The following is an 18,364-nucleotide window of genomic DNA, read 5'->3' as shown; positions in this document are numbered from 1 at the left end:
TGTATTATACAGCTGGCACCTGTTGCATATATAGTGGGCTTGTGGCAGCCCCCCCTTCAGGCTAGTCAGTGCTGCTTCTTCTAACTTCATTGTTCACGTGGGAGGTGTTCAGTGATGGCATTCTGTGTAAGGAATCATGCACACAAATGTATTTTCCATATCGCCACCATGATGGCATACATATGGAGATTGAACCCCCCTGACTTCTGTAGGGGCATACTATAGAATTATTGGACCAGGGAAGTCGAATAAATGAGTGGACAAAATGAAGGGCGCAAAACCACAACCAATGATCAAAGATACTTCAGTGTAATCTGAGACAACGTGTTTCGGGGTACATGACCCCTTTCTCAAGTCTAAAAAAGGATAATATCAGTCAAATGTTTATAAAAATAAATAAATAGAAATTTCTAAATGGAACCTAATTATGTGTATGTGTGTGTGTGTGTGTGTGTATATATATATATATATATATATAAAATCTCTATCTCTCCATGACAGCACAACCTGAGAGACTTCCTCTGATAGGACAGGTTAAAAACTCCACCCCTTTCCCTGATCACCAGTGTTTTGTCCCGTCAAGGAAGGAATACCAGAGAGGTGTGCTGGGAGCTCGTCTGGGTTCCTTAGCTTGACTCTACAGGTTTTTTTTTGTTTGTTTTTTTTCCTCCTTTACCGGATGGTTGTTCAGGCCTGAGGTCGGTTCCGGAGGTCCGGCTCTTCCCTCCTCTATATGCGGCCTGTGCCCGGGCCCCTCTGGTGGCTCCGGGGACGCTCCCTCCTGCGGCGGTCCAGTGGGGCTTGATGCGGAGTGGATAGGCGGCCGGAGCGAGGCTAAGACGCTCTTCCCTCCAGCCGCCGGGTGATGATGTCAGACACAGGGGGCGTGGCTTAGCGTCATGACCTCTCCTTACCTGCTGTGGACGGGACCGACTGAGTGCCCCTACCACTGCCAACTCTGGATTAGAGCCCCCCACTACTTTGGGTTCTGTGTGTAGCCTGTTTCAGGTGCCCCTTGTTTGTTTGCCCTGTAGTGGTTGACCCTTCTCTCTTGTATTGCAGGGAGAAGAGGAGTCCTCTTCCACTAAAGTTAAACCCAGGAAGTGTGGCCTCCTGTGCTAAGCTCTTACCTTCCTCTGGGTCTAAACTTCTATGTATAGAGTGATGAGTCATCCAGCTTGCTTGAGGAAATAAAATCCATAGTTAGAGTGGAAGTCCAGTCTGCCATGGCTGCCTGGGAGCCCCCCCCCCCCCCCCCCCACACACACATATACAGAGTTCTTCTAAGGATATTATGAATGTTGGTAGTGATTCCGACTCTCTTAATCCGGAATTCTCAGACTCTGAGATATTGGAAAAATCTCAAGAGTCTGATGATAATGAATACAAAAAGTTTCTCTTCAATCCTGAAGATATTGATGATCTAATTAAGGCCATAAGAGCCACGATCAGGATGGAAATTCCCAGGAAATCTAGGTTTGTTCAAGAAGAAATTTTTGGGGGGCTGGAGGAGAGGCAGAGATCTTTTTTTCTGTTCCTGATACTGTACAGAAACTCAAAGGCAGAAAGGGATAAACCTGAAAAAGGTTCATTTATTCCTCGTGGCATAAAAAGACAGTACCCCTTTGAAGAGGTGGATTGCACGGACTGGGAGTCCATCCCCAAAGTCGATGCTCCAGTGGCCAAGGTCGCTAAATGTACGGTCCTGGCCTTTGAGGATGCAGCCCAATTAAAAGATCCCATGGACAGAAAGGCAGAGAGCTTACTCAAGAAAACCTGGGAAGCCACTGCAGCCCTATTAAAACCAGGGGTTGCTGCGACCTGTGTAGCCGGCACCTTAGGCGTATGGTTAGAACAGTTGGAGCTACACCTAATTAACAAGACCTCTAGGGAGCAAATCCTAGATAGTCTCCCTTTACTAAGGAAGGCCACAAATTTCCTAGCGGATGCTTCTGCTGAGTCGGTCAGACTGTCGGCTTGCACTGCAGTGCTCTCCAATACCATCAGGAGATATGGCTTCTAAGAATAAGCGGATATCTTTACCATTCCATGGACAATGTTTGGCCCTGATTTGGACAAAATTTTAGAGCAGGCTACTGACTGTAAAAGAGGCTTCCCCGAAGATAAATCTGGAAATAGAAAACACTTTTTTGCAAGCAGCAGCAGGATTCCAGACCTGACCGTGGAAGGTCGGGAGGATGGAATTATACCAGGGGGAATAGACGGAAAAGCTTTCTCTTTAATCCCAACAAGGGTGGTCCCTCCGCCTCCTCTTCCAAACAATGACGTCATCAGAGTCGGGGGAAGGCTCAGTTCCTTTTTAAGTTTCTGGGAACAGACCATCACAGACCCGTATATTATCAGCATCATAAAAAACGGGTATTCTTTAGAGTTGGATTCCCTTCCCCCGCAAAAGTTTGTAATAACCCAACTCCAGGGATCTCTAAGGTCCTCCCTGTCCCTAGGGGCAATAGAAGACGTCCCCAGGGAGAAATTGGGGGAATAGTCACTACTTGCCTCTATTCATGGTCCGGAAACCAAACGGGAGATTCTGAACCATCATAAACCTAAAACCACTAAACAAACATATTTCATATCACAAATTCAAGATGGAAACTGTCAAGACGGCAGTAAAACTTATCAAGAAGGGGGCTCAAATTATTACAATAGATCTCAAAGATGCTTATTTCCACATTCCAATACATCCCCTCTCCAGAAAGTATCTGAGGTTTGCAGTGAAGCTGAAGGGAAAGATCCGCCACTATCAGTTCACCTGTCTACCTTTCGGAATTGCCATATCGACACTCCAGAGATCTTTTCTTCCTCCTACAAAAATCCAGGATTTAAAAGTAAGAATCCAACAATTCCTAAAGATGCATTCTTGTTCTATCCGGCAGGCCATGAGGGTTCTAGGTCTCCTATCCTCCTGCATCCCAGCCGTTGCCTGGGCCCAATTTCACATGAAGCCTCTCCAGAGCCTTGTCCTCAAAAGGTGGAACAGATCCCAGTTGACCCTAGAAGAGAGGATGCCGGTAACCAGAGACATGAAGGCCTCCTTAATATGGTGGCTCTCAGACAGGAACCTGAAGATGGGGGTTCCCTGGAGCCAAGAAAAGGTACTATCACTGACGACGGATACCGGTTCCTGGGGTTGGGGTGCCCTTGCTGCCACCGGTTCCTTTCAGGTGCCTGGTCAGAAACTCGGAAGAGAATGTCATCCAACTACAGGGAGCTCTATGCCATATGGGAAGGCCTCAAAGCAATCCAGATTCAGGCCAAAAACCTTCATGTTCTAATACATTCAGACAACTCCACAGCGGTAGCGTTCATACAACATCAAGGAGGGACGAGGCACGGTCATCTTCAGAACCTCGCAAGACAGATATTCCTCTGGGCAGAAAGGAATGTGAAATCATTAGGGGCGGTACATCTGAAAGGCTCACTCAATACTCAAGCAGATTTCCTAAGCTGGCAGAGGCTGGATCCAGGCGAATGGTCACAACCAGCCTTCCAGAAAATACAAAATCAGTGGGGCATTCCATCTCTAGACCTATTTGCCTCAAAAAGAAATCACAAAGTACCACATTACTTTTCTCTAAACCCGAGGGATCCGTGTGTGGCAGTGGATGCCTTCACCCAGGATTGGACGTCGGGGCTGGTGTATGCCTTCCCCCCCCTAATTCCGATGATCCCTAAAGTCCTCCAAAAATTCCAAGCAAACAGATGTGTCCTGATCCTAGTCGTTCCCTTCTGGCCCAGGAGAGGCTGGTTCGGTCTCCTCAGATTCCTCAGTCAGGAGGACCCAATCCTATTTCCCCTGGAAAAAAATATTCTGATGCAGGGTCCAATCCCTCACCGGAATCCCAGACTCCTCAGTCTATCAGCTTGGTTACTGAGAAATCCATCCTCTTAGGCCGAGGCCTCTCTCAAAGGGTAGTGGATACTCTCCTACTTAGTAGGAAAACAAATACCTGTAGGTCCTACCTTAAAGTCTGGAAGAAGTTTGCTGCCTGGGCGAATTCAAGGTTTAACCAATCCTCACCAGATATAGCTCTCATCTTGGAGTTCCTCCAGGATGGGTTGGATATGGGCCTCTCCTCTAATACTCTTAAAGTACAGGTTTTTGCCTTAGGAGCCCTTTACAACACCAGTCTTTATGAGAGTGCCTGGGTGTCTAGATTTTTAAAGGCAGCTGATAGGTTGAGACCCACAGTTAAAAACCTGGTCGCTCCCTGGAACCTGAATACTGTACTATCAGGCCTATCAGATACTCCCTTTTGAACCTTTGGATTCCCTATCCATTAAATGGCTCACCCTCAAGACCATTTTTCTAGTGGCCATTTCTTCTGCAAGAAGAGTATGTGAGCTTCAGGCCCTGTTGATTCAAGAACCCTTTCTTTCCATTTTAGAGGACAAACTCATCTTTAAATTAGACTCTGGGTTCCTCCCCAAGGTGGTGTCCACCTTCCACAGGTCTCAGGATATTGTTATTCCCTCCTTTTTTTCCCAATCCTAGGAATGATCAGGAAGTAAAGTATCATAACCTAGACGTTAGAAGATGTGTTCTTCATTATATGGAGGTCACAAAAAGTTGGCGAATTGATAAAAATTTATTTGTGCAGTTCTGTGGCCCCAAGAAGGGAAAAAAGGCAGCAAGGAGCTCTATATCGCGTTGGATCAGGTGTGCCATCTCTGAGGCCAACATAGCTTCCGGCAGGGAGCCTCCTCAGTCTCTCAAAGCCCATTCTGTAAGATCTGTTTCCACCTCTTGGGCTGAGAGGGCCTCTGCATCACTAGAGAAGATTTGCAGAGCAGCCACGTGGAAGAGGGCCCATACCTTTACTAAACATTACAGAGTAGATGTTTTTGTTAATGAGGACATGACCTTTGGACGCAAGGTCCTGGGTGCTGTTGTCCCCCCCAAATAAGGTTACTTTGTTAGTTCTCAGGTTGGGCTGTCATGGAGACGACTGGGGAAATGAGTATTACACTCACCGGTAATCCGGTTTCCTGGAAGTCTCCATGACAGCACATATATATCCCACCCTTTTTTCTTTATTGGTTTCAGATTCTTTTAATAGTTCCTTTCCCCTTTCCTGGTTCTGTTAAAAATACACTGGTGATGAGGGGAAGGGGTGGGGTTCCTAACCTCTCTGTGTTTTTTCCTGTCCTATCAGAGGAAGTCAATCTCAGGTAGTGCTGTCATGGAGACTTCTAGGAAACCGAATTACCGGTGAGTGTAATAATTCATAGTTTTGATGCCTTCATAGCCATGAAAATAAAGAAAACTCTTTGAATGAGAAGGTGTGTCCAAACTTTTGGTCTGTACTGTATATATATATATATATATATATATATAATATCAATGAAAAAAAGAGCAGCACTCCAGTATGGTGAAAAAAAGGAAGCTGTTTATTCACCCAGTGGTGACGCGACGTTTCGGCTCCAACATGAAGCCTTTCTCAAGCGCTATATACAGTACAGACCAAAAGTTTGGACACACCTTCTCATTCAAAGAGTTTTCTTTATTTTCATGACTATGAAAATTGTAGATTCACACTGAAGGCATCAAAACTATGAATTAACACATGTGGGATTTCTTGCCTTATAAATGGGGTTGGGACCATCAGTGGCGTTGAGGAGAAGTCAGGTGGATACACAGCTGATAGTCCTACTGAATAGACAGTTAGAATTTGTATTATGGCAATAAAAAAGCAGCTAAGTAAAGAAAAACGAGTGGCCATCATTACTTTAAGAAATGAAGGCCAGTCAGTCAGCCAAAAAATTGGGAAAACTTTGAAAGTAAGGGCTATTTGACCATGAAGGAGAGTGATGGGGTGCTGCGCCAGATGACTTGGCCTCCACAGTCACCGGACCTGAACCCAATCGAGATGGTTTGGGGTGAGCTGGACTGCAGAGTGAAGGCAAAAGGGCCAACAAGTGCTAAGCATCTCTGGGAACTCCTTCAAGACTACCTCTTGAAGCTCATCAAGAGAATGCCAAGAGTGTGCAAAGCAGTAATCAAAGCAAAAGGTGGCTACTTTGAAGAACCTAGAATATGACATATTTTCAGTTGTTTCACACTTGTTTATGTATATAATTCCACATGTGTTAATTCATAGTTTTGATGCCTTCATAGTCATGAAAATAAAGAAAAATCTTTGAATGAGAAGGTGTGTCCAAACCTTTGGTCTGTACTGTATATATATAATGAATGAGAAATTATGAAGAAACAGTTCATAAAATACAATAAATGCTAGGCAATATTCATATGCCGGTTTAAAAAAAAAAAAAAAAGGAAAAAAAAACATAACATATATATATATATATATATATATGTTATAAAAAAAAAAAAAAAAAAAAACGGCATATGAATATTGCCTAGCATTTATTGTATTTTATGAACTGTTTCTTCATTACTTCTCATTCATTATTTTTCTCTCTCTCTCTATCAATTCACAGTAAAGGGTAATGATGGCGGTACACGTTCAATTGAAGTATTGATTCTCAGCCTGATAGAACGTTAAATATGAAAATAATAAACTCTTTATTAAACTCAATCAAAGGGGTATAGATAAAATCAGGCATACAGGAAATCAGAAGTGCGGAGAGGGATCAGGTAATAGACCATCCACACTCTGATAGCCTGACTGGTAACCTGTATGTCAGGCTAACACTCAATGTTGGACCACACTGGTAAGCGATTAGCCTGTACCAACAGGAAAATATTAACACTTCACTCAATGCAGGGACTGACAATATTGATCTAATCCACTTCGTAATTTCTGTTGCTCTATATATTTGAGCAATACGGTGGATAGTCAGTGCAGTTATAGCAGCTATAATGGGTCCTGGTGCACCCTAACAGCGCTACCCTGATAGATGAGTGATGTGTAATGCTTCGATGCACTCAAAATCAGGCAGCCAATGTGAATGGATTATCACTTGCTGAAGCTGCTCTATTTAATGAGCGATGAATGACACAGCAATCAGCTCTACGCTTTTCAACATGACTGGTATGTATCATGTGTCATCAGGAGCGAACTTAATTCGTCACAGTGTCAGATAAAGTGAAGCTGCCGCACTGTAGCGTGCATACATCGGCGCTGTGATGGCCGTATGCGGCCAAACACACGCCGGATATAAATAATCTAAGACGCGGTCCCATACATCTCTAACAGATTTTGAAAAGCTATGTGTTGCTCAGGCTGCCCCTGGCCATGCTATTTCCTTGCTTTACATCATGCTGAACACCGAGGTCACTGAGGGCAGCCAATCTGGAGATTCCTACCCCAAACTTAAGTTTATGCTTGATTGGGAGACGGAATTAGGTGATACTTTTACTGGGGATCAATGGAAACGCTCTTTGCTTTTCACGCATAAGATCTCTATATCGTGTAATTTACAAGAACTCAACTATAAAATACTTACCAGATGGTATCGGACACCGGAGAAACTGCATCGGTTCTACCCCTCGGTTTCTGAACTATGTTGGCGATGCCATGGTGCTAGGGGGACTATGACCCATATATGGTGGGATTGTCCGAGGCTTAACCCATTATGGAAAGATGTCTTCAAGCTTTATAATTTTCTATTCCGGGCCTCCATTGCATTTTCCCCTTCCATCGCTCTGCTTTCTATTTTCCCGGGGCGAATCTCACATGTTAAGAAAGGTTCATTGCGGCTCTTTATGCTGGCCATGAGGCAAATTATCCCACGCAATTGGAAGTCAACCGAGAGTTTGAAAAGGATCACTTGGGCCTCTGCACTGGATGAGCTGTTACACAGGGAAGAGATGTATGCCTCTGATCACAACAAGATTCCGGCGTTTCTTAGGAGTTGGGAGCCATGGTCCAGGTTTAGATCATCTATGTCGTTTTCGGTTTGGTTGGCATCTGGGGTTCTCCCTGATTCTCCTCCTTAATAGTACCTAGCTATTCTCTAGATATGACCTATGATTTCTCCCCCCCCCCCCCTCCCCTCCTCTTGTGTGTCACCCTGTCTTCCCCCCTTTTATGTCAAGTTTGTCTAGAATTATTGGCCTATACATCATTTGTTTGAGGCCTTATTAAGCCCTTTAGGGCCTTTGTTTCCTCTGACTTTTTGTCAGCTGACTGTTTGTTATACAGATACAGATACATGCTTATACCTTGTCCTTTATGCTGTACTGCTGTTCATGATTGCATGTCGCAATGTATCTTTGTATGCGGTATGTATACTGCAATTTGGGATGTTCTCTTATGATTGTATTTGATAATAATAATAATAAAATCTTATTGAACCATAAATAATCTAAGACCCGCCCCCCGAGAGTGTGTGTCGGCATAAGTCTCCAATCAGGGACGGAGGCGCGTACTCTGACACGCTCCGTGACTTGACCGTCGCACAGTACAGCGTAATACACTCAAGGGGAGGAGCACAAGTATGCACGATTATATGGGGGAACACTTGAATGCGGTATATATAATCGAGTGTCATCGCTAGAAAGAATTGGTCAGGATGTATAAAGGAAACCTATATAGGAGAAGTGACACCATTTAATGCAACAATTAGCAACACAGATAGCCATGTAAATTGGGAAAAGCATCTATAATGACAATTACCATCCCGTACATTATGCTGGATGATGACATAATTCAAGACACACTCTGCATATGTGACGACCAGAACATCTGGTGGTAACAAAGTGATGGACCATGTCTACTGGCACGCAGTCTCTTAGATGAAGCAGGAAAAAGAAACTGCCTCATTTAATCCCTTGGGGTATACCGTGCCCAACTTAAAGATCCATTTGGTTTCTTTGCGGAGCAATGGCACATCAATGTCCCCTCCGCGAATGGATGTCACAATGTGTTCAATCCCCTGGACCCTCAGCACATCTGGATTGCCACCATGATGATCACAAACATGGCGTGCCACAGATGTATCACGCTTATTTTTGATGTCAAGTAGGTGTTCACCAATACGTCTCCGTAATTCACTTCTGGTCTTACCCACATACTGTACACCGCATTGGCAAGTGAATAGATACACAACTCCCACTGATGTACATCTAATGATGGAAAATCTTTCCTCAGTCACTTGACTAGTGAAGTATGTCCCCTTCATGATGTTACCACAAATGATATATATATATATATATATATACTTTTATGTAATTAGGTTCCACTTTGGAAATTTCTATTTTTATAGACGTTTCACTGTGATTTTGATATTATCTTTTTTTTTTTAGGGGTCATGTACCACGAAACGCGTTGTCTCGGATTAAACTTAAGTATCTTTGACCATTGGTTGTGGTTTTGCGCCCTTCATTTTATCCGCTCATTTATTGGACTTCCCTGGTCCAGTAATTCTACAGTACGCACACTCACCCGATTGGCGGTTTGGCCCCGACCTAAGGGTGATTGGACAAGACCGGCTGCACCGACCAATCCCCACTATTTCTCATCCTTCATTGTAGTTGCACCCAATTAGGTGCAACCCCAACAGGTGAGCGTATTACCTCCCCTGGGTGAGAAAAAATAGTACTTTACTTATTCACCCTATGAGCACCTTTCTCTCTTTGTTGCCAACAAATTCTGTAGGGGCAGGAACAGAGAGGTTAAATTGCCCCCTCCCACCACCATTTTCCAGTGTTTCCTATCCCTGCAGAGAGAGGTCTCCCTTCATGTCGGGGAGTGGAAGATCCCCCCCTCACCCCTTTATCTTTAACCTCCGGATTGGGGACAATAGTCTCCATGGCATTTATCTGCTTCCTAGTAGAATCCCCTGCTTGCCGTTTTGTCAAGATGGATTAGCACAGCTGTCGTTGTGATAGGCTGATGTCATCAGTTACCGGAAGGGATAATCGCGTGTACCTGGAAGTACACAGGCAGAAGGTGATGTATGGCGTCAAGTCTCTTTCTGGTAAAGAAAACTGAGGGTTCCTACCCCACCATAATAAAGCTGAAATATCTGAACAAATGCATAACATAAAGGAAGTTCAGAATGGAGTTGCTATATTCCATAATTCCTCTGATAAACAAGAATGCATTAATGTGTGCAGTTGACTTAAAAGACACGTATTACCATGTTCCTATTCACCAAAGCTCTCAAAAATTCTTAAGATTCGCCCTCAGAGATCCTATGGGAAAAATATTTCCTTTCCAGTTTGTGGTGCTCCCAGGGTTTTCACCAAACTAGGTGTAGAGATGGTGGCATATCTGAGGAAGGAAGGGTTAATAATAGTTCCCAACTTTCTAATCATAGGCGATATATGAAATCAGATAACAGACAATTTGAACATATTCTTGTCCCTGATGTCAGATCTAGGTTGAGTGGTGAATCTGGATAAGTCTTCTCTCCAGCCGTCAACAAGAGTGAGATTCCTTGCGATAGTTTTGGACAGACAGACCACCTTCCTACCTCAGGACAAGATAAAATCACTCAGACAAAAGATCTGGATATTTCAAAGAAGGGGGAAGTGTTCCATCAGAGAAGCTATGAGCCCTTTGGGTCTTCTAACCTCATGCATACCCTCTGTAACATGGAGTCAATTGCACTTCCGCACCCTCCAGTTATGGAGGCAGGACGGATCCGATAGAAATGGGACAGACCTAAAAAAACAAAAAACAAAATCCTTAGATTTAAAAGTATCCATTTCTGGGCTAGTAAAAACATTCCTCTCTTGGTGGACAAATTCAAAAAACCTGTCCAAGGGGGTAGTATGGAAGAAATCTCTGTCCATACAGATACAGAGGGATGCAAGCAAGTCAGATTGGGGAGCCAGAATTGGAGAAAGGCTATACCAGGGCAGTTAGTCCTCGGTTGTAAGTGGCCACTCCTCAAATTCCCGAGAATTAACAGCAGTTTAGGAAACCCTAAAATCAGCCTCAGGAATCCTGGAGGGTCAGCATATAAAGATCTTAACAGATAACATGATGACAGTGGCATACCTCAGACATCAAGGGGTAACAAGGTCAGAGAAGCTACTAGGCCAGGGATCAGCAACCTTCGGCACTCCAGCTGCTGTGAAACTACAACTCCCAGCATGCAAACATGCTTGGCTGTTCTAACTCCCACGGACGTGAATGGGGCATTCTGGGAGTTGAAGTTTCTGAACAGCCGGAGTGCCAGAGGTTGTGGATACCTGTACTAGGCTTATCGGGGAAAATCTTCTCCTGAGTGGAAAAGAAAGTAACATACATATGTACTAACATAGTTTAAAAGGCTCCTGTTATCCTTCAAGTTGAAGTGAAGTCAATATCAGCAGTTCACCTCAGATGTTTTCTAAATCAGGTAGCGGACTATCTCAGCAGACAGAGATTGGATCAGACGGAATGGTCTCTGAATCCAGAAATATTCAGGGGAAAAGGGGCTCTCCTGCTGTGGATCTGTTTACTTCAAGGTAAAATGCAAAAGTAGAAATGTTCTGCTCCTTAGACCCCAGGGACGATCCTTGAGCAATAGACATAGGCATCCTTGGGCATAGTAATACAAAAGACTCTTCAAGAGAGTACTACTCTCATACAGATAACCCCATTTTGGCCAATACTCTTTCTCTTAGATCCTTGGATTCTCCCCAACAGGAGAGACATTCTTATATCAGGGTCCCATTTTACATCCAGACTTCTTCAAACTGATGGTATGGATCCTGAGGTCGACTTTTAAAACATCAGGGTTATCAGATAAATTGATTTCAAATCTTAGATCCAGTAGGAAGTAGGTCACTTCAGCAATATATCTAAAGATTTGGAAAAAAAATCTGCTCCTGGTCAGGTGTAACATCCCCTAACCAGGAAAAGCCGAGAATTTAAAAAGATATTAGAATTTCTACAGCAAGGTTTGGATTAAGGTCTCAGATCATCTTCTTTGAAGTTTCAGGTTTCAGCTCTCAGTGCATTCTTTGATATGGATCGTGCTAGCCATAGTTAGATTAAAAGATTCATTAGAGCAGCTACAAGACTAAGGCCCTTATTGAGATCCCGAACTTCTATATGGGACCTAAACACGGTTCTTAATGAGAGGACCATTTGAACCCATAGAAGATTACTGTATCAAACTTCTTTCCTTTAAAACTGCCTTCCTTATAGCGATTACTTCAGCAAAGAGGCTAGGGGAAATCCAGGCTATTTCCATTAGGGAACCTTACCTAACCATTTCTGAAGACAGAATAGTCCTCAAACTAGACCCGGGATTCCTATGTAAGATGGTGACAGACTTCCACTGGAATCAGGAAATTATCCTTCCTTCTTTTTGTAGTGACCCCAAGAGTAAGATACAATATGAGTTTCATTCCTTAGATGTTAGGAGAGCTGTGTTGAGCTACTTGGAGGTTACTAAAGAATTCAGGAAGGTGGACGATCTCTTAGTTCAGTTTGCAGGCAAGAATAGAGGTGAAAAAGTGTCCAAATCTTCCATAGGCAGGTGGATAAGGAATACAACTACCTGCTTCTATGATTCCCAGGGTCTAGTATGCCCAGAAAATATCAAGGCCCATTTCACCAGGGTCATGTCCTCTTCATAAGTAGAAAAAGCAGGTGCTTCATTGGAGCAGATATGCAAAGCTGCAAACTGGTCCTATTTGCATACCTTTATAAAACACTATAGGTTAGACTTATCGAGTACTACGGATCTGTCCTATGGACGTAGGGTCCTTCAGGCAGTAGCTCCCCCTTAATTGGTTATCCATACCACTGTTCACCACTTGGCGCTCCACTGATCTTTTTTTCCTTATCATTTGCCACGATCTACCAGCCAGAGTCCTTTAGTGGGAGCAGCCTCATCACTTTGTCCTTCCTCTCAGTCTTAGCTTTGGTATTCCCTGGCGCCTCTCTTTCTACTTCTATCTTCTTCTCTTTACCCACCCCTTAACACTCCCCCCCCCCAATCCCTCTATCTACCCATTTCCTACATCTCCCTACCCTCTATGTCCATTCCTTTCCACCCCCACTATCTTCCCTAACCTATTAACCCACTCCATTTTCTTATTTACGCTCCCCTTTTTTCTATATCTTTTGCATTAATTGGTTATCTGTTAGGTCTCCATCTATATGCCGTCACGGTGGTGAATAATATGGAAAATCGGAATTAGACTTACCGGTAATTCTGGTCCCATGAATCCACCGTGATGGCACGTTAAACCCTTCCCAAATTTTATTAGATGGCCAGATTGATTTATCTCCTTTCGGTATGAAGAAATACAAAAAAAAAAAAGCATTAAGATACAGCAATTTGTCATTAGCTCTTTAATAATTTAGAAACATTGGGGAATGGTGGTGGGAGAGGGCAATTTAAAGGGGTATTCCCATCACATACAGTGATATATGCCCCCATTGTCTGATAGGTGCGGGTCCCACCTCTGGGACCCACACCTACAACGAGAACAGAGCGGGGAGAGCTGTGGCTGAAGGACCCCGGATTTCTCGGGGTCCGTCCACCACCAAGCGCTGCTCCCATAGAAATGAATGGGAGCGCATGCGTGGCCCCTTCTCCTATTCATTTCTATGGGGCAGACGGAAATAGCCGAGCCAGCTCCGTTCTCATTGTCCAACCTCTGGGACAATCCTAGTGATATGCCTCCATTGTCTGAGCTGGCAAAACCCCTTTAACCTTTCTCTGTTCCTGCCCCTACAGAGGTCAGGGGTCAATCTCCGTATGTATGCCTTCATGGTGAATACATGGAAACAGAATTACCGATAAGTCTAATACCGCTTTTTTTTCCAGTGTCTGTTCCATTTTTTTTTGCAGCCCATATGCGGAATCATTCACCTCAATGGGTCCGCAAAAAATGGAAACGACTCCATGTGCATTGTTTCCGCATGGCCGTTCTGCAAAAAAGATGTATTTTTCTTGTCCATTTTGCGGACAAGGATAGGCATTGTTACAATGGATCTGCCAAAAAAAACTGATGCAATACGGATGTCACAAGGACGTCATCCATATTTTTTGCGGGTCTGGGTTTTGCGGACTGCAAAGTAAATATGTTTGTGTGCATGAGCCCTTAGTGTGTATACAGAGATAGCTGTCAGTCACTGATAGCAGCTCCTCTGTGAACAATGAAGTTAGGGCTGTATTACATTAAAACATTTTACAGAAGAAAATATGCAAATGAGCTCTTAAGAAGCTCTGCCTCTAATGCCACCAGTTGTAAGGCAGCTATCCTATAAGTAGAGTTGCGCGAACCCGAACTGTAAAGTTCGGGTTCGTACCGAACTTTAGTTTTTTCGGCACCCGAACCCGAACATTTACGTAAAAGTTCGGGTTCGGGTTCGGTGATTTCTTGGCGCTTTTTGAAAGGCTGCACAGCAGCCAATCAACAAGCGTCATACTACTTGCCCCAAAAGGCCATCACAGCCATGCCTACTATTGGCATGGCTTTGATTAGCCAACTGCAGCATGTGACCCAGCCTCTATTTAAGCTGGAGTCACGTAGCGCCGCCCGTCACTCTGCTCGGATTAGTGTAGGGAGAGGCTGCAGCTGCTGTGAGGGAGAGATCAGGGAGAAATTTTATCAAGAGCTGTTTTTTGTACTCAGCGATCTACAGCAAATGTGTTTTGTGGGTGCAGTGCACAATTTTTTTAAGCCTGCCCTGAGCCAACTACTGCTGAAAACTAACTTTTTTTTCTTCAGTTAGTCAATATCAATACATGATCGGCAGCCATTTTATGCAACGACAGTGCACCAGCACAGGCTATCTGCATAGCTGCAAGTCCAGAAATACAGCTTTTTGCTTACTGGGGTTAAAAAAATACATCTGTTAAATATAGTGCACATCTGGGATTACATGTGCATAAGTGATTGTCACATTTAGGACAGAAATACAGCTTTTTGGTTACTGGGGTGAAAAAACCCTCTAATATACTGCACATCTGGGATTAGACAAGCATAAGTGACTGTCACATTTAGGCCATAAATACGGCTTTGGCATACTGGGGTGAAAAAAGCCTCTGATATACTGCACATCTGGGATTACACATGCATAAGTGACTGTCACATTTAGGCCATAAATACGGCTTTGGCATACTGGGGTGAAAAAAGCCTCTGATATACTGCACATCTGGGATTACACGTGCATAAGTGACTGTCACATTTAGGCCAGAAATACGGCTTTTTGGTTACTGGGGTGAAAAACGCCTCTAATATATTGCACATCTGGGATTACACGTGCATAAGTGACTGTCACATTTAGGCCAGAAATACAGCTTTTTGGTTACTGGGGTGAAAAAAGCCTCTAATATATTGCACATCTGGGATTACACGCGCATAAGTGACTGTCACATTTAGGCCATAAATACGGCTTTGGCATACTGGGGTGAAAAAAGCCTCTGATATACTGCACATCTGGGATTACACGTGCATAAGTGACTGTCACATTTAGGCCAGAAATATGGCTTTTTGGTTACTGGGGTGAAAAACCCCTCTAATATACTACACATTTGGGATTAGACAAGCATAAGTGACTGTCACATTTAGGCCATAAATACGGCTTTGGCATACTGGGGTGAAAAAAGCCTCTGATATACTGCACATCTGGGATTACACGTGCATAAGTGACTGTCACATTTAGGCCAGAAATACGGCTTTGTGCTTACTGGGTGAAAAAAAACTCTGATATACTGCACATCTAGGATTAGATGTGCAAAAGTGACTGTCACATTTAGGCCAGAAATACGGCTTTTTGGTTACTGGGGTGAAAAAAGCCTCTGATATACTGCACATCTGGGATTAGACAAGCATAAGTGACTGTCAGATTTAGGCCATAAATATGGCTTTGGCATACTGGGGTGAAAAAAGCCTCTGATATACTGCACATCTGGGATTACACGTGCATAAGTGACTGTCACATTTAGGCCAGAAATACGGCTTTGTGCTTACTGGGGTGAAAAAACCCTCTGATATACTGCACATCTAGGATTAGACGTGCATAAGTGACTGTCACATTTAGGCCAGAAATACGGCTTTTTGGTTACTGGGGTGAAAAAAGGCTCTAATATACTGCACATCTGGGATTAGACAAGCATAAGTGACTGTCACATTTAGGCCATAAATACGGCTTTGGCATACTGGGGTGAAAAAAGCCTCTGATATACTGCACATCTGGGATTACACGTGCATAAGTGACTGTCACATTTAGGCCAGAAATACGGCTTTTTGGTTACTGGGGTGAAAAAAGCCTCTAATATATTGCACATCTGGGATTACACGTGCATAAGTGACTGTCACATTTAGGCCAGAAATACAGCTTTTTGGTTACTGGGGTGAAAAAAGCCTCTAATATATTGCACATCTGGGATTACACGTGCATAAGTGACTGTCACATTTAGGCCATAAATACGGCTTTGGCATACTGGGGTGAAAAAAGCCTCTGATATACTGCACATCTGGGATTACACGTGCATAAGTGACTGTCACATTTAGGCCAGAAATATGGCTTTTTGGTTACTGGGGTGAAAAACCCCTCTAATATACTACACATTTGGGATTAGACAAGCATAAGTGACTGTCACATTTAGGCCATAAATACGGCTTTGGCATACTGGGGTGAAAAAAGCCTCTGATATACTGCACATCTGGGATTACACGTGCATAAGTGACTGTCACATTTAGGCCAGAAATACGGCTTTGTGCTTACTGGGTGAAAAAAACCTCTGATATACTGCACATCTAGGATTAGATGTGCAAAAGTGACTGTCACATTTAGGCCAGAAATACGGCTTTTTGGTTACTGGGGTGAAAAAAGCCTCTGATATACTGCACATCTGGGATTAGACAAGCATAAGTGACTGTCAGATTTAGGCCATAAATACGGCTTTGGCATACTGGGGTGAAAAAAGCCTCTGATATACTGCACATCTGGGATTACACGTGCATAAGTGACTGTCACATTTAGGCCAGAAATACGGCTTTGTGCTTACTGGGGTGAAAAAACCCTCTGATATACTGCACATCTAGGATTAGACGTGCATAAGTGACTGTCACATTTAGGCCAGAAATACGGCTTTTTGGTTACTGGGGTGAAAAAAGCCTCTGATATACTGCACATCTGGGATTACACGTGCATAAGTGACTGTCACATTTAAGCCCGAAATACGGCTTTTTGGTTACTGGGGTGAAAAAACCCTCTAATATACTGCACATCTGGGATTAGACAAGCATAAGTGACTGTCACATTTAGGCCATAAATACGGCTTTTTGGTTACTGGGGTGAAAAAACCCTCTAATATTCTGCACATCTGGGATTAGACGTGCATAAGTGACTGTCACATTTAGGCCAGAAATACGGCTTTTTGGTTACTGCGGTGCAAAAAGCCTCTAATATATTGCACATCTGGGATTACACGTGCATAAGTGACTGTCACATTTAGGCCAGAAATATGGCTTTTTGGTTACTGGGGTGAAAAAAGCCTCTGATATACTGCACATCTGGGATTACACGTGCATAAGTGACTGTCACATTTAGGCCAGAAATACGGCTTTTTGGTTACTGGGGTGAAAAAACCCTCTAATATACTGCACATCTGGGATAAGACGTGTATAAGTGACTGTCACATTTAGGCCACAAATACTGCTGTCATATAGAGTTTAAAAAAAAAAAATTTGAGTGCAATACCCTACATCAGGGTTTTTATTGGCAGTTAATTATTTTTAACAGACTTAACCACTTTTTACTTTGCTTTGTAAATGCTAACTATGAGGCAAAATTCTAATAAGGGACGCGGTCATGGTTGTGGTGGTGGTGTTAGTGAAGCCTCTGGTGCAGGGAGAGGACGTGGCCGTTCTGCCACAGCTACACATCCTACTGAACCTACTACCTCAGTTCCCAGTAGCCGCCAGAATCTACAGCGATATTTGGTCGGGCCTAATGCTGTTCTAAGGATGGTAAGGCCTTAGCAAGTACAGGCGCTAGTCAATTGGGTGGCCGACAGTGGATCCAGCACGTTCACATTATCTCCCACCTAGTCTTCTGCAGAAAGCGCACAGGTGGCGCCTGAAACCCATGCCCATCAGTCTGTCACATCACCCCCGTGCATATCGGGGAACCTGTCTGAGCCTCAAGTTATGCAGCAGTCTCTTATGCTGTTTGAAGACTCTGCTGGCAGGGTTTCCCAAGGGCATCCACCTAGCCCTTCCCCTGGGGTGGAAGACATAGAATGCACTGACGCACAACCACTTATGTTTCCTGATGAGGACATGGGAATACCACCCCACACGTCTCTGATGACGACTCAGGTCCAACTGCTGCGTCTTTCTGCAGTGTGCAGACCGAAAAGGAGGTCAGGGAGGAAGACTGGATGGAAGACGATGCAGGGGACGATGAGGTCCTAGACCCCACATAGAATGAAGGTTGTGCCACTGACTTTCAGAGTTCAGAGGAAGAGGCAG

The sequence above is a fragment of the Bufo bufo genome, chromosome 3 (genome assembly GCF_905171765.1).
Source record: "Bufo bufo chromosome 3, aBufBuf1.1, whole genome shotgun sequence".
In the NCBI taxonomy this organism is placed as follows: domain Eukaryota; kingdom Metazoa; phylum Chordata; class Amphibia; order Anura; family Bufonidae; genus Bufo; species Bufo bufo.
This window is presented reverse-complemented; position numbering follows the sequence as displayed.